Source organism: Parasteatoda tepidariorum, chromosome 8 (assembly GCF_982258835.1).
Source record: "Parasteatoda tepidariorum strain Cologne lab strain chromosome 8, Ptep-v5.0, whole genome shotgun sequence".
NCBI classification, from domain to species: domain Eukaryota; kingdom Metazoa; phylum Arthropoda; class Arachnida; order Araneae; family Theridiidae; genus Parasteatoda; species Parasteatoda tepidariorum.
The window spans coordinates 110524694-110546310 of record NC_141762.1 but is presented as its reverse complement, the minus strand read 5'-3'; positions in this window follow the sequence as shown (position 1 = coordinate 110546310).

The following is a 21617-nucleotide window of genomic DNA, read 5'->3' as shown; positions in this document are numbered from 1 at the left end:
CATACAATGGCCCATAATAGGTTCCATTAGCTACCCGCTTTAAAGTTCATTAAGCTTGATATTCGCGGCAGCAGCGTGTGAGGCATAGCGTGGTTGGAAGCACGACGGGGTCGTAAGCATAGGGTCTGGGTATCGATACTGGCTGAAGGTTAATTTTTAAAACTGCGATACCGGTCAAGGGTTAATTTTTATTTATTTATTCTATAGTATTTTTTTTTGATATCTTTTTCAATATTTTTACGTGAATGAGGTGCTCAATACATATGAATTATTATTTTTCTTTCTGAAAAAGCAAATAAGTGCTAAAAAACGGGTAAATTTCGGGTCCGCAGACACGGATACGAATCACCCCGTATCTTCCTTTAATATTAACTTATAATTTTCAAACTCGGCAAGAGATTGGAGTTTAATATACTAAACAATCGTACTAAAGAGAATTTTTATAGACATATTAGGGGTCATACAATGGCCCATAATAGGTTCCATTAGCTACCCGCTTTAAAGTTCATTAAGCTTGATATTCGCGGCAGCAGCGTGTGAGGCATAGCGTGGTTGGAAGCACGACGGGGTCGTAAGCATAGGGTCTGGGTATCGATACTGGCTGAAGGTTAATTTTTAAAACTGCGATACCGGTCAAGGGTTAATTTTTATTTATTTATTCTATAGTATTTTTTTTGATATCTTTTTCAATATTTTTACGTGAATGAGGTGCTCAATATATATGAATTATTATTTTTCTTTCTGAAAAAGCAAATAAGTGCTAAAAAACTGGTAAATTTCGGGTCCGCAGACACGAATGCGAATCACCCCGTATCTTCCCTTAATATTAACTTATAATTTTCAAGCTCGGCAAGAGATTGGAGTTTAATATACTAAACAATCGTACTAAAGAGAATTTTTATAGACATATCAGGGGACATACAAGGGCCCATATTAGGTTCCATTAGGTACCCGCTTTAAAGTTCTTTAAGCTTGATATTCGCGGCAGAAGCGTGTGAGGCATAGCGTGGATGGAAGCGCGGCGAGGTTGTAAGCATAGGGTCTGGGGATCGATACTGGCTGAAGATTACTTTTTAAAACTGCGATACCGGTCAAGGGTTAATTTTTATTTATTTACTCCATATTAATTTTTTGATATCTTTTTCAATATTTTTACGCGAATGAAGTGTTGAATATGTAAAAATTATTATTTTTCCTTGGGAAAAAGCAAATAATTGCTAAAAAACGGGTAAATTTCGGGTCCGCAGACACGCATGCGAATCACCCCGTATCTTTCTTTAATATTAACTTATAATTTTCAAACTCGGCAAGAGATTGGAGTTTAATATACTAAACAATCGTACTAAAGAGAATTTTTATAGACATATTAGGGGACATACAATGGCCCATAATAGGTTCCATTTGGTACCCGCTTTAAAGTTCTTTAAGCTTGATATTCGCGGCAGAAGTGTGTGAGGCATAGCGTGGATGGAAGCGCGGCGAGGTTGTAAGCATAGGGTCTGGGGATCGATACTGGCTGAAGATTACTTTTTAAAACTGCGATACCGGTCAAGGGTTAATTTTTATTTATTTACTCCATATTAATTTTTTGATATCTTTTTCAATATTTTTACGCGAATGAAGTGTTGAATATGTAAAAATTATTATTTTTCCTTGGGAAAAAGCAAATAATTGCTAAAAAACGGGTAAATTTCGGGTCCGCAGACACGCATGCGAATCACCCCGTATCTTTCTTTAATATTAACTTATAATTTTCAAACTCGGCAAGAGATTGGAGTTTAATATACTAAACAATCGTACTAAAGAGAATTTTTATAGACATATTAGGGGACATACAATGGCCCATAATAGGTTCCATTTGGTACCCGCTTTAAAGTTCTTTAAGCTTGATATTCGCGGCAGAAGTGTGTGAGGCATAGCGTGGTTGGAAGAGCGACGGGGTAGTAAGCATAGGGGCTGGGGATCGATACTGGCAGAAGATTAATTTTTAAAACTGCGATACCGGTCAAGGGTTAATTTTTATTTATTTATTCTATATTATTTTTTTGTTATCTTTTTCAATATTTTTACGTGAATGAAGTGTTCAATATATAAGAATTATTATTTTTCTTTGGGAAAAAGCAAATAAGTGCTAAAAAACGGGTAAATTTCGGGTCCGCAGACACGGATACGAATCACCCCGTATCTTCCTTTAATATTAACTTATAATTTTCAAACTCGGCAAGAGATTGGAGTTTAATATACTAAACAATCGTACTAAAGAGAATTTTTATAGACATATTAGGGGTCATACAATGGCCCATAATAGGTTCCATTAGCTACCCGCTTTAAAGTTCATTAAGCTTGATATTCGCGGCAGCAGCGTGTGAGGCATAGCGTGGCTGGAAGCACGACGGGGTCGTAAGCATAGGGTCTGGGTATCGATACTGGCTGAAGGTTAATTTTTAAAACTGCGATACCGGTCAAGGGTCAATTTTTATTTATTTATTCTATAGTATTTTTTTTGATATCTTTTTCAATATTTTTACGTGAATGAGGTGCTCAATATATATGAATTATTATTTTTCTTTCTGAAAAAGCAAATAAGTGCTAAAAAACTGGTAAATTTCGGGTCCGCAGACATGAATGCGAATCACCCCGTATCTTCCCTTAATATTAACTTATAATTTTCAAGCTCGGCAAGAGATTGGAGTTTAATATACTAAACAATCGTACTAAAGAGAATTTTTATAGACATATCAGGGGACATACAAGGGCCCATATTAGGTTCCATTAGGTACCCGCTTTAAAGTTCTTTAAGCTTGATATTCGCGGCAGAAGCGTGTGAGGCATAGCGTGGTTGGAAGCGCGGCGAGGTTGTAAGCATAGGGTCTGGGGATCGATACTGGCTGAAGATTACTTTTTAAAACTGCGATACCGGTCAAGGGTTAATTTTTATTTATTTACTCCATATTAATTTTTTGATATCTTTTTCAATATTTTTACGCGAATGAAGTGTTGAATATGTAAAAATTATTATTTTTCCTTGGGAAAAAGCAAATAATTGCTAAAAAACGGGTAAATTTCGGGTCCGCAGACACGCATGCGAATCACCCCGTATCTTTCTTTAATATTAACTTATAATTTTCAAACTCGGCAAGAGATTGGAGTTTAATATACTAAACAATCGTACTAAAGAGAATTTTTATAGACATATCAGGGGACATACAATGGCCCATAATAGGTTCCATTAGGTACCCGCTTTAAAGTTCTTTAAGCTTGATATTTGCGGCAGAAGTGCGTGAGGCATAGCGTGGTAGGAAGCGCGACGGGGTAGTAAGCATAGGGTCTGGGGATCGATATTAGCAGAAGATTAATTTTTAAAACTGCGATACCGGTCAAGGGTTAATTTTTATTTATTTATTCCATATTATTTTTTTGATATCTTTTTCAATATTTTTACGGGAATGAAGTGTTGAATATGTAAAAATTATTATTTTTCCTTCGGAAAAAGCAAATAATTGCTAAAAAACGGGTAAATTTCGGCTCCGCAGACACGCATACGAATCATCTCGTATCTTCCTTTAATATTAACTTATAATTTTCAATTTCGGCAAGAGATTGGAGTTTAATATACTAAACAATCGTACTAAAGAGAATTTTTATAGACATATCAGGGGGCATACAATGGCCCATAATAGGTTCCATTAGGTACCCCTTTTAAAGTTCTTTAAGCTTGATATTCGCGGCAGCAGTGTGTGAGGCATAGCGTGGTTGGATGCGCGACGGGGTAGTAAGCATAGGGTCTGGGGATCGATACTAGCAGAAGATTAATTTTCAAAACTGCGATACCGGTCAAGGGTTAATTTTTATTTATTTATTCTATATTACTTTTTTGATATCTTTTTCAATATTTTTACGTGAATGAAGTGTTCAATGTATAAGAATTATTATTTTTCTTTGGTAGAAAGCAAATAAGTGCTAAGAAACGGGTAAATTTCGGGTCCGCAGACAAGCATGCGAATCACCCCGTATCTTCTTTTAATATTAACTTATAATTTTCAAACTCGGCAAGAGATTGGAGTTTAATATACTGAACAATCGTACTAAAGAGAATTTTTATAGACATATTAGGGGACATACAATGGCCCATAATAGGTTCCATTAGGTACCCGCTTTAAAGTTCTTTAAGCTTGATATTCGCGGCAGAAGTGTGTGAGGCATAGCGTGGTTGGAAGCGCGACGGTGTAGTAAGCATAGGGTCTGGGGATCGATACTGGCTGAAGATTACTTTTCAAAACTGCGATACCGGTCAATGGTTAGTTTTTATTTATTTACTCCATATTAATTTTTTGATATCTTTTTCAATATTTTTACGTGAATGAAGTGTTGAATATGTAAAAATTATTATTTTTATTTGGGAAAAAGCAAATAATTGCTAAAAAACGGGTAAATTTCGGGTCCGCAGACAGGCATGCGAATCACCCCTTATCTTCCTTTAATATTAACTTGTAATTTTCAAACTCGGCAAGAGATTGGAGTTTAATATACTAAACAATCGTACCAAAGGATATTTTTATAGACATATTAGGGGCATACAATGACTCAAAATGGGTTAAGTTAAGTAACCGCAGGAAAGTTCTAAAGTATCCGATCACCTTGAAACGAGTATTTCGACTAAATATTCAAATTTCAGCTTATTGTCACATTATGTTGCACCATTTCTCTAGTTTTCAAAAATGTCTCGTTTTTGCATATGCGTCAAATAGAAATTTAGTTATTGTAATTTTAGTAATGAATGGTAGCTGTCAAATTTAGAGGAAGTGAGAAAAACGAAACCGAAACTAACCAATAGTTTTACTTTTTTTCCATTTATGTAAAGAAAAATGTAAAAATATTTAATTTTTAAGTCTTCTAGACTCTCGGCTGATGAATCTGAATAATGTTTTTATGTAACTGTGCCTTTTTAAGCATCAACTTTTCTTAAGCAACAAACGATATGCTTGAATTTTTGCAATCGTTTGTTTACATTTGAAGCGTTCATTTTATTTCTTTTTTTGTTGTATTTTTAACAAATTCTCTGATTTATTGAGAAAAATTTGTACAAATTTATACGAAATGGGTAAGAACAGAACTACTCGATCAAAAAAACGTAAATTTCATGGAAATTAACATTCTAATAAATGTGCTGATACGCTGATACTGAAAAGATTGATGTTTCAGTTAGTGAAAATTCTTCAAAATTATCTCTTGCAAGTGATTATACTGATGAAGTGAGCTCTTTGGAGGATTAAAATATACGTGGTAATATAATTAAAGATATGGAGATTCTAATTGCTGTATTTACTTCATTGTGCTGTCCAATTTGTTTTTATAACAAGTTGAATATTTTGGAAAATTCAAGGTCTTAGCCTCTCTTCTAACTTGACTTTTGTGTGCAAAAAATGCGACTTTGCAAAAGCATTTTGTACCTCTAAGAAAGATAACAAGCAAAGTGAAATCAAATTCTTAATAAATTTCTTGTTATTACTATAAAGTATAATTATTAATTGTCATACATGCATTTTTAAGTATTATAACATTATGAGAATGCTCGTGCAGTAAAACTGACTAATATAAAATGTGTGCACAGAAAACTCCAGGCATTAAATAAAAGTGTAAAATTGTGCATAAATCTTAAGAAGAGTAGTGTCTATAAAACATATTAATATTTAGCTATCAAACAGTCATAAATTTTAAGTAAAGTGCAATTATAAACTTCAATTGCATTTTTCTCAAAATGAGTTTTTTGCGATTTTTTACTTACGAAAAACAAGATAACTCCAACAAATTTTGTAATTTTGTCTTCAAATTTTCAGTGAATGTTTCTTACATATATGTGTGTGCAACTAACCTCTAAAATTCAGATAACTTGGGATAGATTTTGTTTTATAGGATTTTTTCTTTTACGTAAAGTGAAAAAAAAAGAAAAATTTTGAAAAAACACGATTAATGTAACATTTTGTAGACAAGATATCTCTTAATCTGTGGTTCACTACACTAACTGATAGCTTTTAAGTATTGATAAAAAGTTTGATTGCCTTCTCTATGATAGTTTTTAATATAGAGTGTTTTCCGCAAGTGATTAATTTTCACCAAAAAACATTATAAAATCTCTTTTAAATAACATATTTTTGGTATTTTTAAAATTTTTGCTATTAATTATTTCTATTTACATCAATATATGTAATAAAAATCAATAATATTTTTAAAAATACTGTTTTCTGAAATTTTTTGATCCAAAGGTAGTCGGATACCAAGCTTAATATTCGTAGCAGCAGCGTGTGGGACGTGTTGTCGTTAATGGCGGTCTGGGGTTAGCCAGTTACGAAAGTTGTAGACCTGGGATCAGGGGTTCGATACCGGTCAAGGGTTAATTTTTAAAACTTTTTCATTTGTTTTTCTCCATATTATTTTTTTTTTTACATCTTTTTCAATTTTTTAACGTAAATAAGGGGTTCTATGTATAAAAATAATTTTTCATTTCTCCCACGGTAAGCCTGGCGGCCAGGGGACTCTAGCGCATGATTTTTCCACGGCTCAGGATATTTTACGTCCGCACTGCGGTTGATGCGTGTCGGGTGCGGAATTCGTATTAACCAACCATCGCAAGGACTCGATCCCGGGTTGCCGCATTGGGTGGCAAGCGCTCTGCACCCTGAGCCACCACGACTCTTTATTGATGCATTTCATTTTATAACCGTCATTTAACACCCGACCCAATTTAGGGTTTACGGCTACCCATGTCATGTTCAATTTCGTTGACTTGTAATTTTGAACGCAACACAGAAAACAAGGGAGCTCCTGGATCAAGTATCGGGAGAAATTTGCCTTCCTGGAGGACTTTTTGATGGAACTAACCCTCATTTGCGTTATATAGAGACAAAAATCATGGAAGTATGCCATGGTTAGCCTGACGGTACGGGGATTTCAACCCATGATCCGTCTACCACTGAGGATATTTTACGTTAACACTGTGATCGGTGCAAGTCAGATGTGGAATTCGTATTGACCAGTAATCGTTGGGATTCGAATGCGGTGAAATCTGATTTAAATGGATTCTCTCTTGTTCAACCTCAAGTTTAACCGATCTTTAGATAACGCTTTGCAACATTGAAATATCAAAATGACTAAGAAGAAAACTTTATTAACGAGGAAGAGTTTTTTTGTAATACTGATGAAGCAGGGAGTAAATTAAAAAAAAAATCTTAAGCAAAAAGAAAAATTAAATAAAAAAAACTGTAAGTGCGATATTTTATTCAATAGTTTGAAAAATTGGAAATAACACTATTTCGAAAATAGTGATCTGTATAAAATCATTCCTTTTAGTAAAATGCATTACGTTTTCAACTATACGATTTTAATGCGTAGTAAAATAATCCGTACTTGTATATAGTTCTGATTTATGTTGGTATTTTTTAAAATCGTAAAGTATTTCGCCTCTTATTTTATTACACTTCAGAATACTAGATGTAAAAATTCTGTGACATTTAGTTCAAACTTTTTTAATTGGCGAGTTTTCAATTGGCGACTTTAGTTCGGCAAATTCCAGGAAATAATATTACAACCTTAGAAAACCAAAACAGTATTCTCTTTCCTCTGATGAACTAAAAGTACATTTTGAGTTGATTGAGCAATTCTGAGTCGAAAAGCAAGGGTCTTATTTTTAAAAGAATTGCGATCTATCAAGTAAGTTTCCTTTTTTGTTGCTACATTTATTATAGATTTTTATAAATACGAATTTCTATTCTTTTACTTCATTTATTTAATTTCGATTGTATTTATCAATAGTTTTATTTTTAAGGATTTCGATAGTTTTTTATTTTTATTTATGTGAAATTGTTCGAAATTGAAATACCATAAATTTTTATAATACTATTTTAGGAAAGATAGTCAATCAAATCAAATGTCGCGATTCGCATTTACTCGATCTCATGGTGATTTGTATTAACGAGATTTAAAAGTGACACATTGTAATTTCCATCAAATACTCAAAAATTATACACCATGACTTATTTTAAAATAACGCATCACGATTTATATTCACCTGATTTTGAAGAAAAACTTTGATTCGAACTTCGGCTGTTTTAAAATCAAACACTACAATTTGTAATCACGTGATTTTCACATCGAACATTTCATTTTTTATACCCGCAATTTAAAAGTCGGACATCACGGTTCATGTTCACGCAATTTAAATTTAATAATAAAATTTTCACGGATTAAAAAAAATTGACATTTTACCTACTTATAATTCAAAAGTATATTTGTAGCATCTATGTTCAATATTCATTTATTCAGATAATTAAAAAATAATAGTTTAAAAAATGTTTCTATCATTTTTCTGAAGCTATTATTATTGTTTATTATTACTATTATTGTCGAAATCTGTGTCGAAAATTGGAATATCATATATTTTTATGAATTTTATAATATTGTAATAAAATTACAATATTATGAAATTTACAATTACAATGTTATTATTATTTCAATTACTTAAAATAATTTGGCTTAATACTTTAACTGCTGAAAATATTTTCATTCATTTATTTCATTTGCATTTTTATTTTTATAAAATTTCCCAAATTAAGATTAAAAATATATAAATTTCTCATTTATGAAAATTATAATTAGAATTTACAATTGTCTATTAGCAGAAGTTGAACACATTCAATGATTATCTACGTCCCCTGCGTAAACGCCTATTCCCTTTAAAATTTCGGGTACTTTTTCCTGAACCCCCAATCACCCCTCTTAAATATTGATGGTGAATTTTTATATTAAAATTTTTCTATTTTTTAAAATAATTTGTGATAAATATCAGTTGAAATAATATTCATTTACTTAAAAGATTAAAATGTATTTTGTTTAATTTCCGACATAATTTATTTTAGAAGAATGCTATTTTATAATTTAGCTAATATCAATCTTTGACTCTAAATTTATTTATTTTGATCCTTTCAAAATTCTATTTCTACAGTCTTCCTTTATAATACGCATTTTAAAATTATTGAATTGATAAATTTAATAACAGATAGTTTATTTAATCTACCAAATATGAAGCCTTATGCAAACTGCGTAAATTATTCCAGAAACTGGAAATCGCTGTTGTGATTAAAGATATAATTTTACTGAGACAAACTGCCCTTTCTACTGATACCTTTTTTTATTTGCTGTATCATCCCTGAATTGTGTATTCTTTTCTGAATTCATTTTTGACGACGATTCCTGAAAAAAACGTTAAGGGTGGTCTTTACAAAACACCCAAAAAGGTTCTATGTATTCCTTTACTGTTAATTTTGAGTTTTTTTAAAATATGATTAAAAATGTAATTTGTTTTGAATAGCTGGCAGGTGCAATATCCCTGATCATGATACAGTATCAAAAATTAAAAACTTTTCTTTTAAAACAAGCTTAACTTAAACCTAAACTGTGTATGTATTTAAAGTAAAGAAACAATTTACTTTAAATTCGTAACTACATTTGTCAAAAAAAAGATAGCATATATTATAAAATATTAATTATATTATAAAAACTTTATTTATAAAAACAGTTTTGCATAGAATTAAGTTCTTAAAAAAGTGTAATGTGCGCGAATAAGAAAGGTTTTGAAATAAAACATATTAAAACATTAGCTTCAATAAATATTACTCTTTTTCCACAAAAAAATACTCGTCTATTTCAATATGTTATCGATTTCCTCGAAAGGAAAAACAAACAAGTTAAGCATTCAATTAATAATTTAACTCTTATTATTTAAAGAAAACAAAGCTTTAACAAAACCGATGTCGAGTAAAAAGTTTTTAAATGCGAATGTAAATATTACGAAAGTTGAAATGTGAATTTTAAAAAGAATTTCTTGTTTTAAGATAAGATTCCATCCGTTTAAATTCAGATTTGGCGAGATGTATAAAACTTCGAATTTTAAAAATGAACATTTTAATCCTCCTCCTCGCAACTACGATTGTAAACGAGAAGAGAGCAAGGGGGAAGGAGGTAGGCGACAGTTACATTGCGTCACTGACTCCCAGCCAATCGAAAACCCGCAAAGAGCTAAATTTGCATCTTCCTTCTTTCTTACATCTCTTCTTAGATGCTCCGTATCCCGAAAAAAATTTTTTTTTTCTTCCTGAAGTTCTGTTAGTGTAGTAGTTTTTAAATCTTGCATTTGAATGTAAGTAATATTTAATTTTTTATTTTATGTTTTGTAATGTTTTTATTCGTGTTTTGTGGCTTTAATGAATTTAAATATTTTAATAATTTACAGTGGGTAAAAAAAGTTTCCGTACGGTCACTAAATTTAAGAATATATGAGCATAATTAGTAAAGTATTGCATTTTTTCTTTAAATACTGTCTATATGTGTTTAGTATAAGTCTATAGAAAGAGATTTTTATAAATTTACATTTTTACAAAACGAGAAAAGCATATTATTTGCAATATCTAAGGTAAATTGAAAATTGCAGTGCAAAAAAAGTTTCCGTACGCGTTATGTAAATTCTTTCTGACGTGTTTCAAACAGGCCGGCAGTAAATCTTAGACTTTAGAAAGTTAATCGTTAAAGTTGAGCGTCTCAAAATGGAAGTTCCCAGAGCTATTCAGGAATTAGTGATTAAATTGCGAAAAGATGGATTATTTATGAAAAGGATTAGTGAAATGACTAAAAAATCTGAGCAATATATCATCTCTACTCTATCATTGAAAGATATCGTAAACTTCAGTCACTTGAGGATAGAGATCGATCCGAGAGGCCGTCCAAATTAAATCGCGTGCATAAAAGAAACATCCACGAATTAGTGCACCGCGATTGGCAGCTGATTTAACGGTTAGTTACAACATTAAAGTCTCAACTCAAACCGTGAGAAATGTCATTCAAAACAGTGGTTATCATGGGTGTGCTGCCCGGAAGAAACCCTATATAAGTTTGTGCAATAGGAAAAAGCTCCTCGAGTTTGCAAAGAAGCATGTAAGCAAGCCATTATCTTTTTGGGAATCCATTCTTTTTAGTGATGAATCAAAATTTAACATTCATGGGTCAGATGGCAGAGTTATGGTGTGGAGAAAACCAAACAAGCAAATGCTAACTAAGAATTTATGCGGAACTGTGAAGCACGGTGGTGGCGGTGTGGGGGTGTATGAGTGCTTCTGGAATAGGAAATTTGCAATTCATCGAGGGAACTATGGATCGATTTGGATATCTGGATAAGCTAGATATACATTCTTAAACAAAATGTGTTATCCAGGGCAGAAAAACTATCTCTTGGAACTGGATTTACTTTTCAGCAGGACAACGATCCTAAACACACCTCTAAGATTTGCCTTTACCATCTTAAACAACAACTTCATAGCCCTCCCCAGTCACCCGATTTAAACCTCATCGAACATTTGTGGGAAGAAATTGGCCAACAACTTAAAAAATATGACATTAAAAGCAAAGTTGAACTCAAAAGTGCCATTAGTAGCATTTGGTGTAATATTTCTCCGAAAGCAACAAAAAAACTTGTAGGGGAAATGCCAAAACGTCTAAGAGAGGTGATAAAGGCCAAAGGTCTGATCATTAAATGCATTTTTGTAAACTTTTTTCGTGTGCTAGACACCGTACGGAGACTTTTTTGTTCCATGTTTACGGCATTTTTTGAGTTTTTATGATTTATAATTTAATTTTGTCAGTATTATCATCCTTTTAATATGAATAAATATTAAATAATATTAGTTTTAACACATTTTTAAGTTTTCATTTTTATCATTATGAATTTTGTGTGACAAATTGAACTTTGATTTGCATTCGTATCCGCGTACGGAGACTTTTTTTACCCACTGTATAAATTGAAGATCTATTTTTATTTGGTATTTTAATTACACAAATAATTAGGATATACCAGTACATTTACTTGATTTATCTAAAGATATTTTCCTGGATGTGTATGTTAAGGTATTTTTACAGATTAGTATGTTTCCTATGATTTATCTTAAATTTTAATGCATTAAAAAATCTTTTTTCTTTTTTTTTTCTTTTTTTGAGCTGCCTAAGTTTTAAACAAGGTTTCATTTACAATTACAAATTATCATCTAGGAAATATTTGTTAGAGGATGAAACTTAATTATATGTATCCGAAACGCGAATAGGCTTCTTATTCTTTGTTGAGTGTCTTCTGTAAGTGAAGTTTAATTTGAATAGTTCCAGATTTAATAATTAAAATTGCGTTTTGTAAACGATTTGAGATATCGAGACGATGCAATAAAAATATTTGTAAACACTTTTTTTTGAGATCCCAGAATTATTTTTTTAAAATCTAAATAAAGCTTCTTTAAAGTTGAAATAATTGCCGAAGTTTACATTCACGCTCTTTATGAATACGCTAAAATGTTTTTCTTCCAAATATTTGACATAAATTGACATACACGATAAATTACTTTCTCAAAAGTGTTTTTTAATATTAATAAAAGGTTTTTAGAAGCAGTTTTATAAGAATCGAAACTTTGCAGATTATATTCAATAACGTTCTTACATTGTGCATGATAACATTTTACTTGAATATTTTGCGCTTGAATCAAATGTAAATTTTTTATCCATTGTTCATTAACATTCCATTTTATTAGTTAACAAATATTTTTATTCTTCATTAAGATGCAATTTTATTCATTACACTGGGGAACAAGTTTTTTGTTGCATTTATACAAATACTTAATCTTGCCTAAGTAGGATGGGGGGATTTTGAATCAAATCAGTTTTGCACCTAAAGCTACAGATTTTTAAAAAAAATGCATTTTCTGTTCATTTTTGTCGAAATGTATAAGTTAAGAAAAGCTATATATAGCAGGAGGTTGCTTTAATGTGAGATAAGCATCTAGGGTAATCTGGAGTCATCATCCGGATTGAAACTGCAAGGCGGAAATGTCGTCTTACGCTGCTAGGTGCTCTTCCCTCTTCTGAACTGTTTAGAAGCACCACAAAGAAACAGTTCTTAATACGGAAGCGTCCCTATTGGCGTATGACAACCTTTCTAGGCTTGGGTTTCTACGCAGTTTCATATGCACTATCTCTCCTACGTGTTTATTTCAACATTTATACGATCCCTTTTTGTATATAACGTTTTTTAGCTTGAACATTTCAACAAAAATAAATTAAAAAAATAATTTGAAAAAAGCTGTAGCTTAAAGATTGCGGATTTGAAATTAGTGATACGAAAGTATATCAGGTCTATTAAAAAAATCTCATGCCGCATAAAAAAAATTTATTTATTCGGAAGCAACAAGAAAAAATTTAATGCCGCTACTATAGAATTAAAATAAATATTTTTAGCATTTCCTAATCAACTTAAGCAAGCAGCCACTGTAAGCGCTATTTGGCGAGATTCAAAAAAGATCATTTATAATATTTCCTTTTTTTCCCTTTGTTGTGACAAATGATGAATTCGAATTTAAGACAGCATTTTTATTAAGTTCGAGTGTAAGTAATAGCCTTTTTTCCAATCATACAAGGGGTGATCAAATGAAAAGGTACGAAACGACACGGTGGGTACAAATGTAGGCTTCATTCAAAATATACACCATAGGCCTGAGCACAACGATCTCACTGATGATCAAGCCGCAGGATTTCTTTTTCCCAGAATTCCTGTGGCCGTGACGAGACCCAGTCCTTCACAGCGTCCTTGAGTACGTCGTCCTAGTTGAAGAGCTTCCCTTTCAGGTGTTTCTTCAGTGAACCAAACACATGGAAATCGCAGGGCGACATGTCTGGACTGTAGGGCGGATGGTCCAACGAGTCCCACTTGAACAATTCCATGTGTGTGACTCTGAAGACGTGCGTACGCGCGTTATCATGGAGCAGAACCACACCCTCAGTGAGCAGCCCGGTCTTTTGTCCTTGATGGACCTGCGCAGGCGTCAGAGTGTCTCACAGTACACATCGGAGTTAATGGTTTTTCTGTGCTCGAGGAAATTGGGTAACACCTCGCTGCCCCTCAATTGTCGAATTTTGCAATGCGAAAGCCATCCTGTCCTCATACAGACTGCCGCATCATTTGGACGCAGCTTTTGATAAGAGCCTCTGCTCTCTCCTGCGCATGCGGGCACCCGCGCATGCTCCGATCCCAGTCAGAGACTCCAATCGCATCCCGAGATGTCTCGCTACGTTCTCCCATAGCGGAATAAGCAAATATTTAACTGTTACGTTTTTACGTCGTTTCGTACCTTTTCATTTGATCACTCCTTGTATTATTAATCATATAGTTTTATTTCTTTCATTTTTTCCTTTCTTTTGTTCTGAATTTTGTTTCTTTTTATTCTTAAAACCTATTTTTTATACAATAGCGACAATTTTTCGATCGCGTATCAGCATTGCAATATGTATCTCGAATATTTTAATTTTTGTTTGTTCTAAACTATGTATTTTTTATAATTTTTTCTAAGAATTGTGAAGAATCAATGTATTTTATGTCGAAAATTAATATATTTCATTAAGGTATTTCTAAAAACTAATTATACTTAGAGTTAATAAATATATTCTCATTTTTATCCGATCTAGCTTTGTTTAGCAGTTCATTAATGTTTTTCATTCGTCGTATTTTTTGATGTTTTTGATACTTAACTAAGAATATTTGATTCTTCATTTTGGAACTTTTTTTCTTCCTTCCTATGAAACTTAACATATCTACTGTAAAAAAATAATGAATTTTCTAAAATTTTCATCTAAGAAACTTTACACAATCTTTTTCGTTTTTCATGTTTTACCTTTACAATATATTATTGTAATTATTTCTGAAAATTTTGGCGTTTGTGTTAATGTTTTATGGATGATAATTTGCTCTATTTTATGGGTTGGCTTTTTCCAGGGGTATTAAAACTGTTTTCATTTATAATTCTTACTTTAGTAAATTGATTTAATGTTATTTTAACGTAGTGATATAGCTTAGACTTTATAAATGTATTTTTATTTCTTTTACTGCGAGATATTTTGTGTTTTCTTCATCTGCTTCTAGTTGACAGGAAAGCAGAAAATGTCTATTTGTGTTTTTGCACATCTTATTTGGTATGACAGCCTAAGGTGGGCCAAAGCCTTCAGTTGAAGATTCCGCTAGGATAATTTATTCTTTGACCTGGAGTACAAGTCTTTTCCCCCCATTCCTCTAAAATCTGATTCCACATATTTGGGCCATCATCGCTGTGATCATTTTCTTATGTATTTACGTATATAATTTTCATTAAAAAAAGCTGTTCCCTTTAAATAAATTGTATTTTCTCTCATATATTTTGTGTTTGGTTTAAATACACATTGAAAAATCAACATTGAACTGATATGTTATGTTTCATTTGTAAATAAGTGTTGGTATTTTTTAGGAATTAACGGTCTTTTGCTGTAACTTGCTGTGTGGCCTGACGGAACTGTATATAGTGTCAGATGGAAACTCGAAAATGTGTATGATGGAAACTCGAAAATGTGTATGATGGAAACTCGAAAATGTGTATGATGGAACTCGAAAATGTGTATGATGGAAAGCATTAAGTGCCTGATAAATCTCACAACTCGCAAAAAGCCACTCCACGAAACTCTCAACGATGCCTCATCTACGTCGTCTGGGATTAGTTAACTGAGAACTCTGGGTAAGTACTCGTTGTATTCTGATTTTTATGATCCTTTTTATCAGATTTAATTTTTTCAACACATGGTGTTAAAGTAACACCACAGTAAAATAAATGCTTAAAAATGAAAAGTGTTTTCAAAATAATCAAGTTTTGTGTAACTTTATAGTTCTCTTATCTTACGAGCTTTTATGACTGAATTATTCGTTTAATCTTGAGTCTGTAAACATTTTTTCCATCAAATTAAAAATTTCAAACTAATGTTGCCCTATTGAAAGAAATTGTTTCGCTTTCAAACAGGAAGAAATGTTCATTTTATATTGAAATCAATTAATTATGGTGCTATAAATTGTTTAACACTAACAATAATGTGAAAAATGCTGAACTTATTTATATAAATTTACCAGAAGAGGGTCGAGGAGGATAAAGCTCTTTTTTTTTAATTCATTAAATATTTAGAAATTAAATTTTTATTAGTGCGTCAAATAGAGATCACTCCTTTTTATTACTTTGGTGTTTGGTTTTTGAGTTGCGATGGCTCAGGGGATAGAGCGTTCGCCGTCCAATGAGGCGAACCGGGTTAGAATCCCAGTCGATACGAATTCCGCATCCGGTTTGCGCCGACTACAGTGCTGATGTGTTATATCCTCAGTGGTAGAAGGATCATGGGTTTCAGTCCCCTTGCCGTCAGGCTAACCGTGGGAGGTTTTCGTGGTTTTCCTTTCCATGTAACGCAAAAGTGGATTAGCTCCATCAAAAAGTCCTCCACGATGGCAAATTTCTCCCAATACTCGATCCAGGAGTTTCCTTGTCTTCTGAATTGGGTTCAAAATGACAAGGCTACTGAGTTGAACATTAGTAGTCGTAAACCCACATAATTGGGTCGGCTGTTCAACGACGGTTATAAAATATAAAATATTACTTCAAGTTCGAGCAATTTAAGTAATCTAAAACTTTTTGTTTTTCATCGAATTAGTTTTATTTCTATCATTTTTTTTCCTTTCACTACTTGTTATGAATTTTGTTCGTTTAAATGTTAAACTATATTTTATGCTATTGTGAAAAATTTTTTAAGTACGTGATAAAATGGAATTAGGTGTCTCGAATCTTTTAGTTATTGTCTATTTCAAAGAATTGGCTTTTTAAATGTTTTCCAATAATTTAAAAAATAAATGCATTTTATGACGAACATTAATACACAAAATTTATTAAGGCATTTATTTTTAAAACTAATTATACTTCCGAAATATAGTATATAAGTAAATTCTCAGTTTTTTCCGATGTGCCTTTGTTTAGAGTTTTATTATTTTTCCTTCGTTCAAATTTAAAAGGTTTATGAAATTTATTAAACTAAGAATATTTGACTTTCAATTTTGGAATTAAGTTTTTTCTTCTTATTTTGGAACTTTGGTGATTTTTTTTTACCCTTGGCTCGTGATGTTTGAATTCAGCTCAGTTCACTGATTCAATTTTTTGCACTGTTTTAAATTAGAATTACTGTTTCCTTATTCAAATAGACTCACTATTTAATTCAGATATTGATATATGAGTAGTTATCTCAACTACAAAATTAAAAAAAAGAAAAGAAAAAGAAGTCTTCTTTGACGGAAAGTAAGAAATGCAAAAAATGTGGTATCAAAATACATTGCAAAACATGTTCATTTAAAATGTATAAAATTAAGAAAATAAAATTAAACATTTTTAAAATTCAGAAATTTCTTTAAAACACGTAATTAGTGTAATGCTACTCAGAATATAGAAATTCTTTTCATTTGGTCACTTTTCAGTCACGATCCTCAATCCCCCTAAGATTCTTTTATTTTACTAGTTTTCTTATGTATTTTTTTAATCAGATCTAGTTTCTGTCACCGTATAAATTCCTTACATTAAATATGTGATAAAAAAAATCTATATGAGCAGTAAAGCCATTTCTGGCTCTAAATCATAAACATATTTATTCAATCAAACTAAATCTTTTGTTTATTAAGTTAGACGTACTTTCTAGCATTGTTTAACTTTGTTTTTCTGCTCGCATGATAATATGAATATATGCTGGCTTGTTCGACATTTCTTCTTGAGTTTTTAAACTAAGAATTCTTCCTTCGCAAAAGCTTCAAGTATTACAAAAGCATATCAAAGTCAAAATTCTTGATGGTTCCATCAGAAAATATTGATGGTCAGGGCGATTCATGATGGTCCAACATCCTTTAATGGTTATCATCATCCATCATTTTCCATTACGTGATCATGGTTTTTGATACGCCAGCAAACTTCCATCATTCCATGACGGAAAATTCTACTTTAATACTATGATGATTAACCATCAAAAGAAGTTTGACACTCATGGACCAACAATCCGTTATGGTTCATGATGGTTCTAATTATACATTTTCATGATGGTTAAATGGGAATTCTTGCTGGTTTTCAGGAATATACCATCAAAACATTTTGGGTTTTTATGTTAAACCATCATAAATCAGTCCGAATACCAACATTGGGATGATGGTTGTTCATGATCGTTCCATCATTTGATTTTTAAGACACTATGATGGAAATTCGTGATTGGTCAAGATGAACAAACCATCAAATCAAGTTACCATATGTTGGACCATCATAAATCAATCCGAATTCCTACATTGAGGTGATGGTTACTTATGTTAGTTACTATCAAACATATAAGGGTTCATGATGGAATTATTAAAAACATCAGAAATTTTGATTTGGATATGTAAAGATCCAATCACTAGATCAAGAGTTATTTAGGATGTTCTTTTTTTCGTACTGTACTTACTTTGTCAGTTGAATGTCCTAGATTGCCTTATTTCTTTGAGTTCTTACTATAAATGTATTGCAATTGTATCCCCCCCTCTTTGAAAGTAAAAATAATCAAACATCTTCACCTAATGTTTAAACAAAAGTTATAACTATTATGATTTATCTGTAAATATCTCTTCCTACTCAAGATTACAGTCTTGTGGCTCAGTAATAAAATTTACGGCTTCTAAAAAATTCCATAATCTGTTTAAAAAAATAAGTTTTTCAGTTATGAGGTTTCGAGCTATGAAATTTTGCTGTACGCAGCTAATCTACGATAATTTTTTACTTCTTAAGCAAAAAATAAAAATCAAAAAAAAAAAAAAAAATAGCTAAGAAATATTACGTCCCCTTCTTTCCAACAAACTATTCTGAAACCTAACCTTTTTTCCTTAAAGAAAAAAAAACGAACTCAAGTATTAAAAGCTGTGAGCAAAAAACTTAAGTATTTCAAATGTTTAATATAAAAATACAATATTGGCTAATTCGAGTAATCAATTTAATTTTACAACTTTTTTTAATAAAGTATCAGATTTCAGTATGAAATACTTTTTGGTTTAGTACCTTAACTTTTTAAATTGAATATTATACTCTCGAATAATTGTATTAATATCATGTACCCATATAAAATTAAGTATAATGCTCCTCAAAATTTCACTATTTTGAATTTTGTAAACGCTAAATGTATATTGTAATCATTTTAGTGTTATTGTAGGTAACTGTATCTTTCCTTTTGTGTTCAAAACACTTTATATTTTAATAAAAAAATTTTTTGTCTTTATTCAACTTTCGAATAAAAGTTGAAATTTTTCCATGAATAATTTTTTTTTTCCTTTTTAAGAAAATTATGAAAATAAGTAATAAATATTAAACATGAGCATTACTCGTATCCTTACCCACTTATCAGGAAAAATAAGCAAATCACAAACCCCCTTCCACTGTTAGGTGCTTACGTATTATTTTAACTGCCTTGTATCTACCCTATTTCGCCGTTGAACTGTTTTTCTTAAAAAAAATATCAAAATATTTCATACACTTCAGTGTATGAAAAATATTTCTTAATTTTTGCATCTAGCATTTGCATTTATATTTTTCAAAACATTTAAATTGTTTACTTACTTACTTATTTTATTAGAATTACTAATGAGCATTAAAGTAAAGATTAAAACGCTGATAATTTTTTAATAAAAAAAAAATTGTTTTTATATGTAACTATAATGAGTTGGTTTTGAAACTAAACTTGAAATTAAGGATGTGTAAAACCGATATGCCCTTTAAAAAATTCCATCTTATGCTTATGCTCACCAGAAATACTTGTCAATAATTCGATCCAGATATTAATCGTTTGTATGAATTTAGTCGGGATACCTCAAGAAAGTATGCACTAAATAAATATTCATCTCTAAGTACTGTTTACTACGTTTTTAATAAATCGCTTTCGTTTGTTTAATGTTAGAATCTTGAAAATTTCGACCTTTTACTGACGAGCTAGAGCACCCAAACTTTAACAGAAATTTTTTGCTGAATGATAGTTTCAATCATTTTTCTAATTGCTTAAAGTAGCATTTATCGTCAATCGAAATATTGACATCATACTGATTAGCTAGAATTTCAGCTGGAACTTAGTAACAAAATTGACAAATGTGTAAATAATAACAAATGTTAAAAAATCCAAACCATAAGCACATGTCATCTTAATTTTATTGCTCTATAAAATTTATTACCAAAAATATATGCATAAAATCTGAGCACCTGGAAAGTCATGAAAAATCATGGAAAGTCATGGATTTCGGTATTGAACAAAATTTGTCATGAAATGCCATGATTTTAAATATTTTTTTTTAAATCGTGGAGAGTCATGGGTTTAGGTCGCTGAAAAATCTAATTTTTAAAATGAAATTTACCCCCTCCCAGTTTCACAAGAGTTCCGATGTTCCAAACCTAAATTTGTAGCAAAATCCCAACTCATAAAGAACACTTTATATTCAATTAAAATATAAAGTGTTTTTTATTCTGTTCTTTAAAAATTATGGCGTTCCTTCAAAAAAATTGAAGAAAGATAATCATTTCTTGAGCGAATTATCTTTTAAACTGCTGTGATTTCAGAATTTTTTTTATTTATTTATTAATTTTTTGTATTTTATCAATTTTAAATTCTAGTTTAGGCTTTTTATATTACACTTACTTTAAAGAGGAAGTAAAACAGCTTTAAATAACAACATTTATCTGACAGTATTTAGTTATTTGCTTTTGTATTTTTTCAGCTATTTTATTGCTTCAACTCTTTCTTTAACCGGTTTTTTTAAGTTTAAAATCAATAAATATGAAGATACAGAGTATAACAGCTTTGGTTATAATGTTATTATAAATGCTTTTTTAAATTTATTGATGTGTTTTGTGGAGAAAATAGTAATTTTGGTAAGTCATGAAAATCTTTTGGATTTATTCATGAAAAATCATGGATTTAAAAGTCCAAAATGTGGCAGATACCCTGTATATACATATTCGATCACTTTTCGCTTGACAAGAGTTCTCAAATTTCATATGGTGCTCTGACCTTGGCTACAACAAGTAGCTATCGTTTTTTTTTCCTCTTAAAATTTGTATGCTGCAATTTTTCTCCAGTTTTATCCCTAATCGAAATTTCAACCATTTTATTACGTAAACTTAGACAATAATAATAAAAAAAATTATAATTGGAAAAGTATTTCATTTTCTTAAAGTTGATTAAAAGAAGAAAGTAATTTCATTTGTAATAACTATTAATACCAACCCCCCCTCCCGTGTTTCAGAATATTGAGCCCTACATTTATCGTTTTAATTAAGGCAAAGATAGAATCGTTTTCTTCTTTCTCTCTACTTCCACCTAAAAAAACGTAATTTTTAAAATTTTAATTTTATTCATGTTAAATTCTCTTTTTTATGTGTCCATGTATAGAGTTCATGTATAGAGTCACCTAAGACAATAAGATTCTTTTACTGTTTATTCAAAATAAATATTCAGATGTTTAACTTTACAAAATGACTTTTATTTACAAGAATTTTAAATACGATATACTTTTTTTTTCATGGAATACAGAAAGTTGCCATAAGCGAAAACTAAAGTAAAACAACAAAAATTAAGTGGAAGTAGTAGTAGTTACAGCCACGTGATATTAACTATAATAACATATTACAATCTCTAACATATAGTATATTTGACGA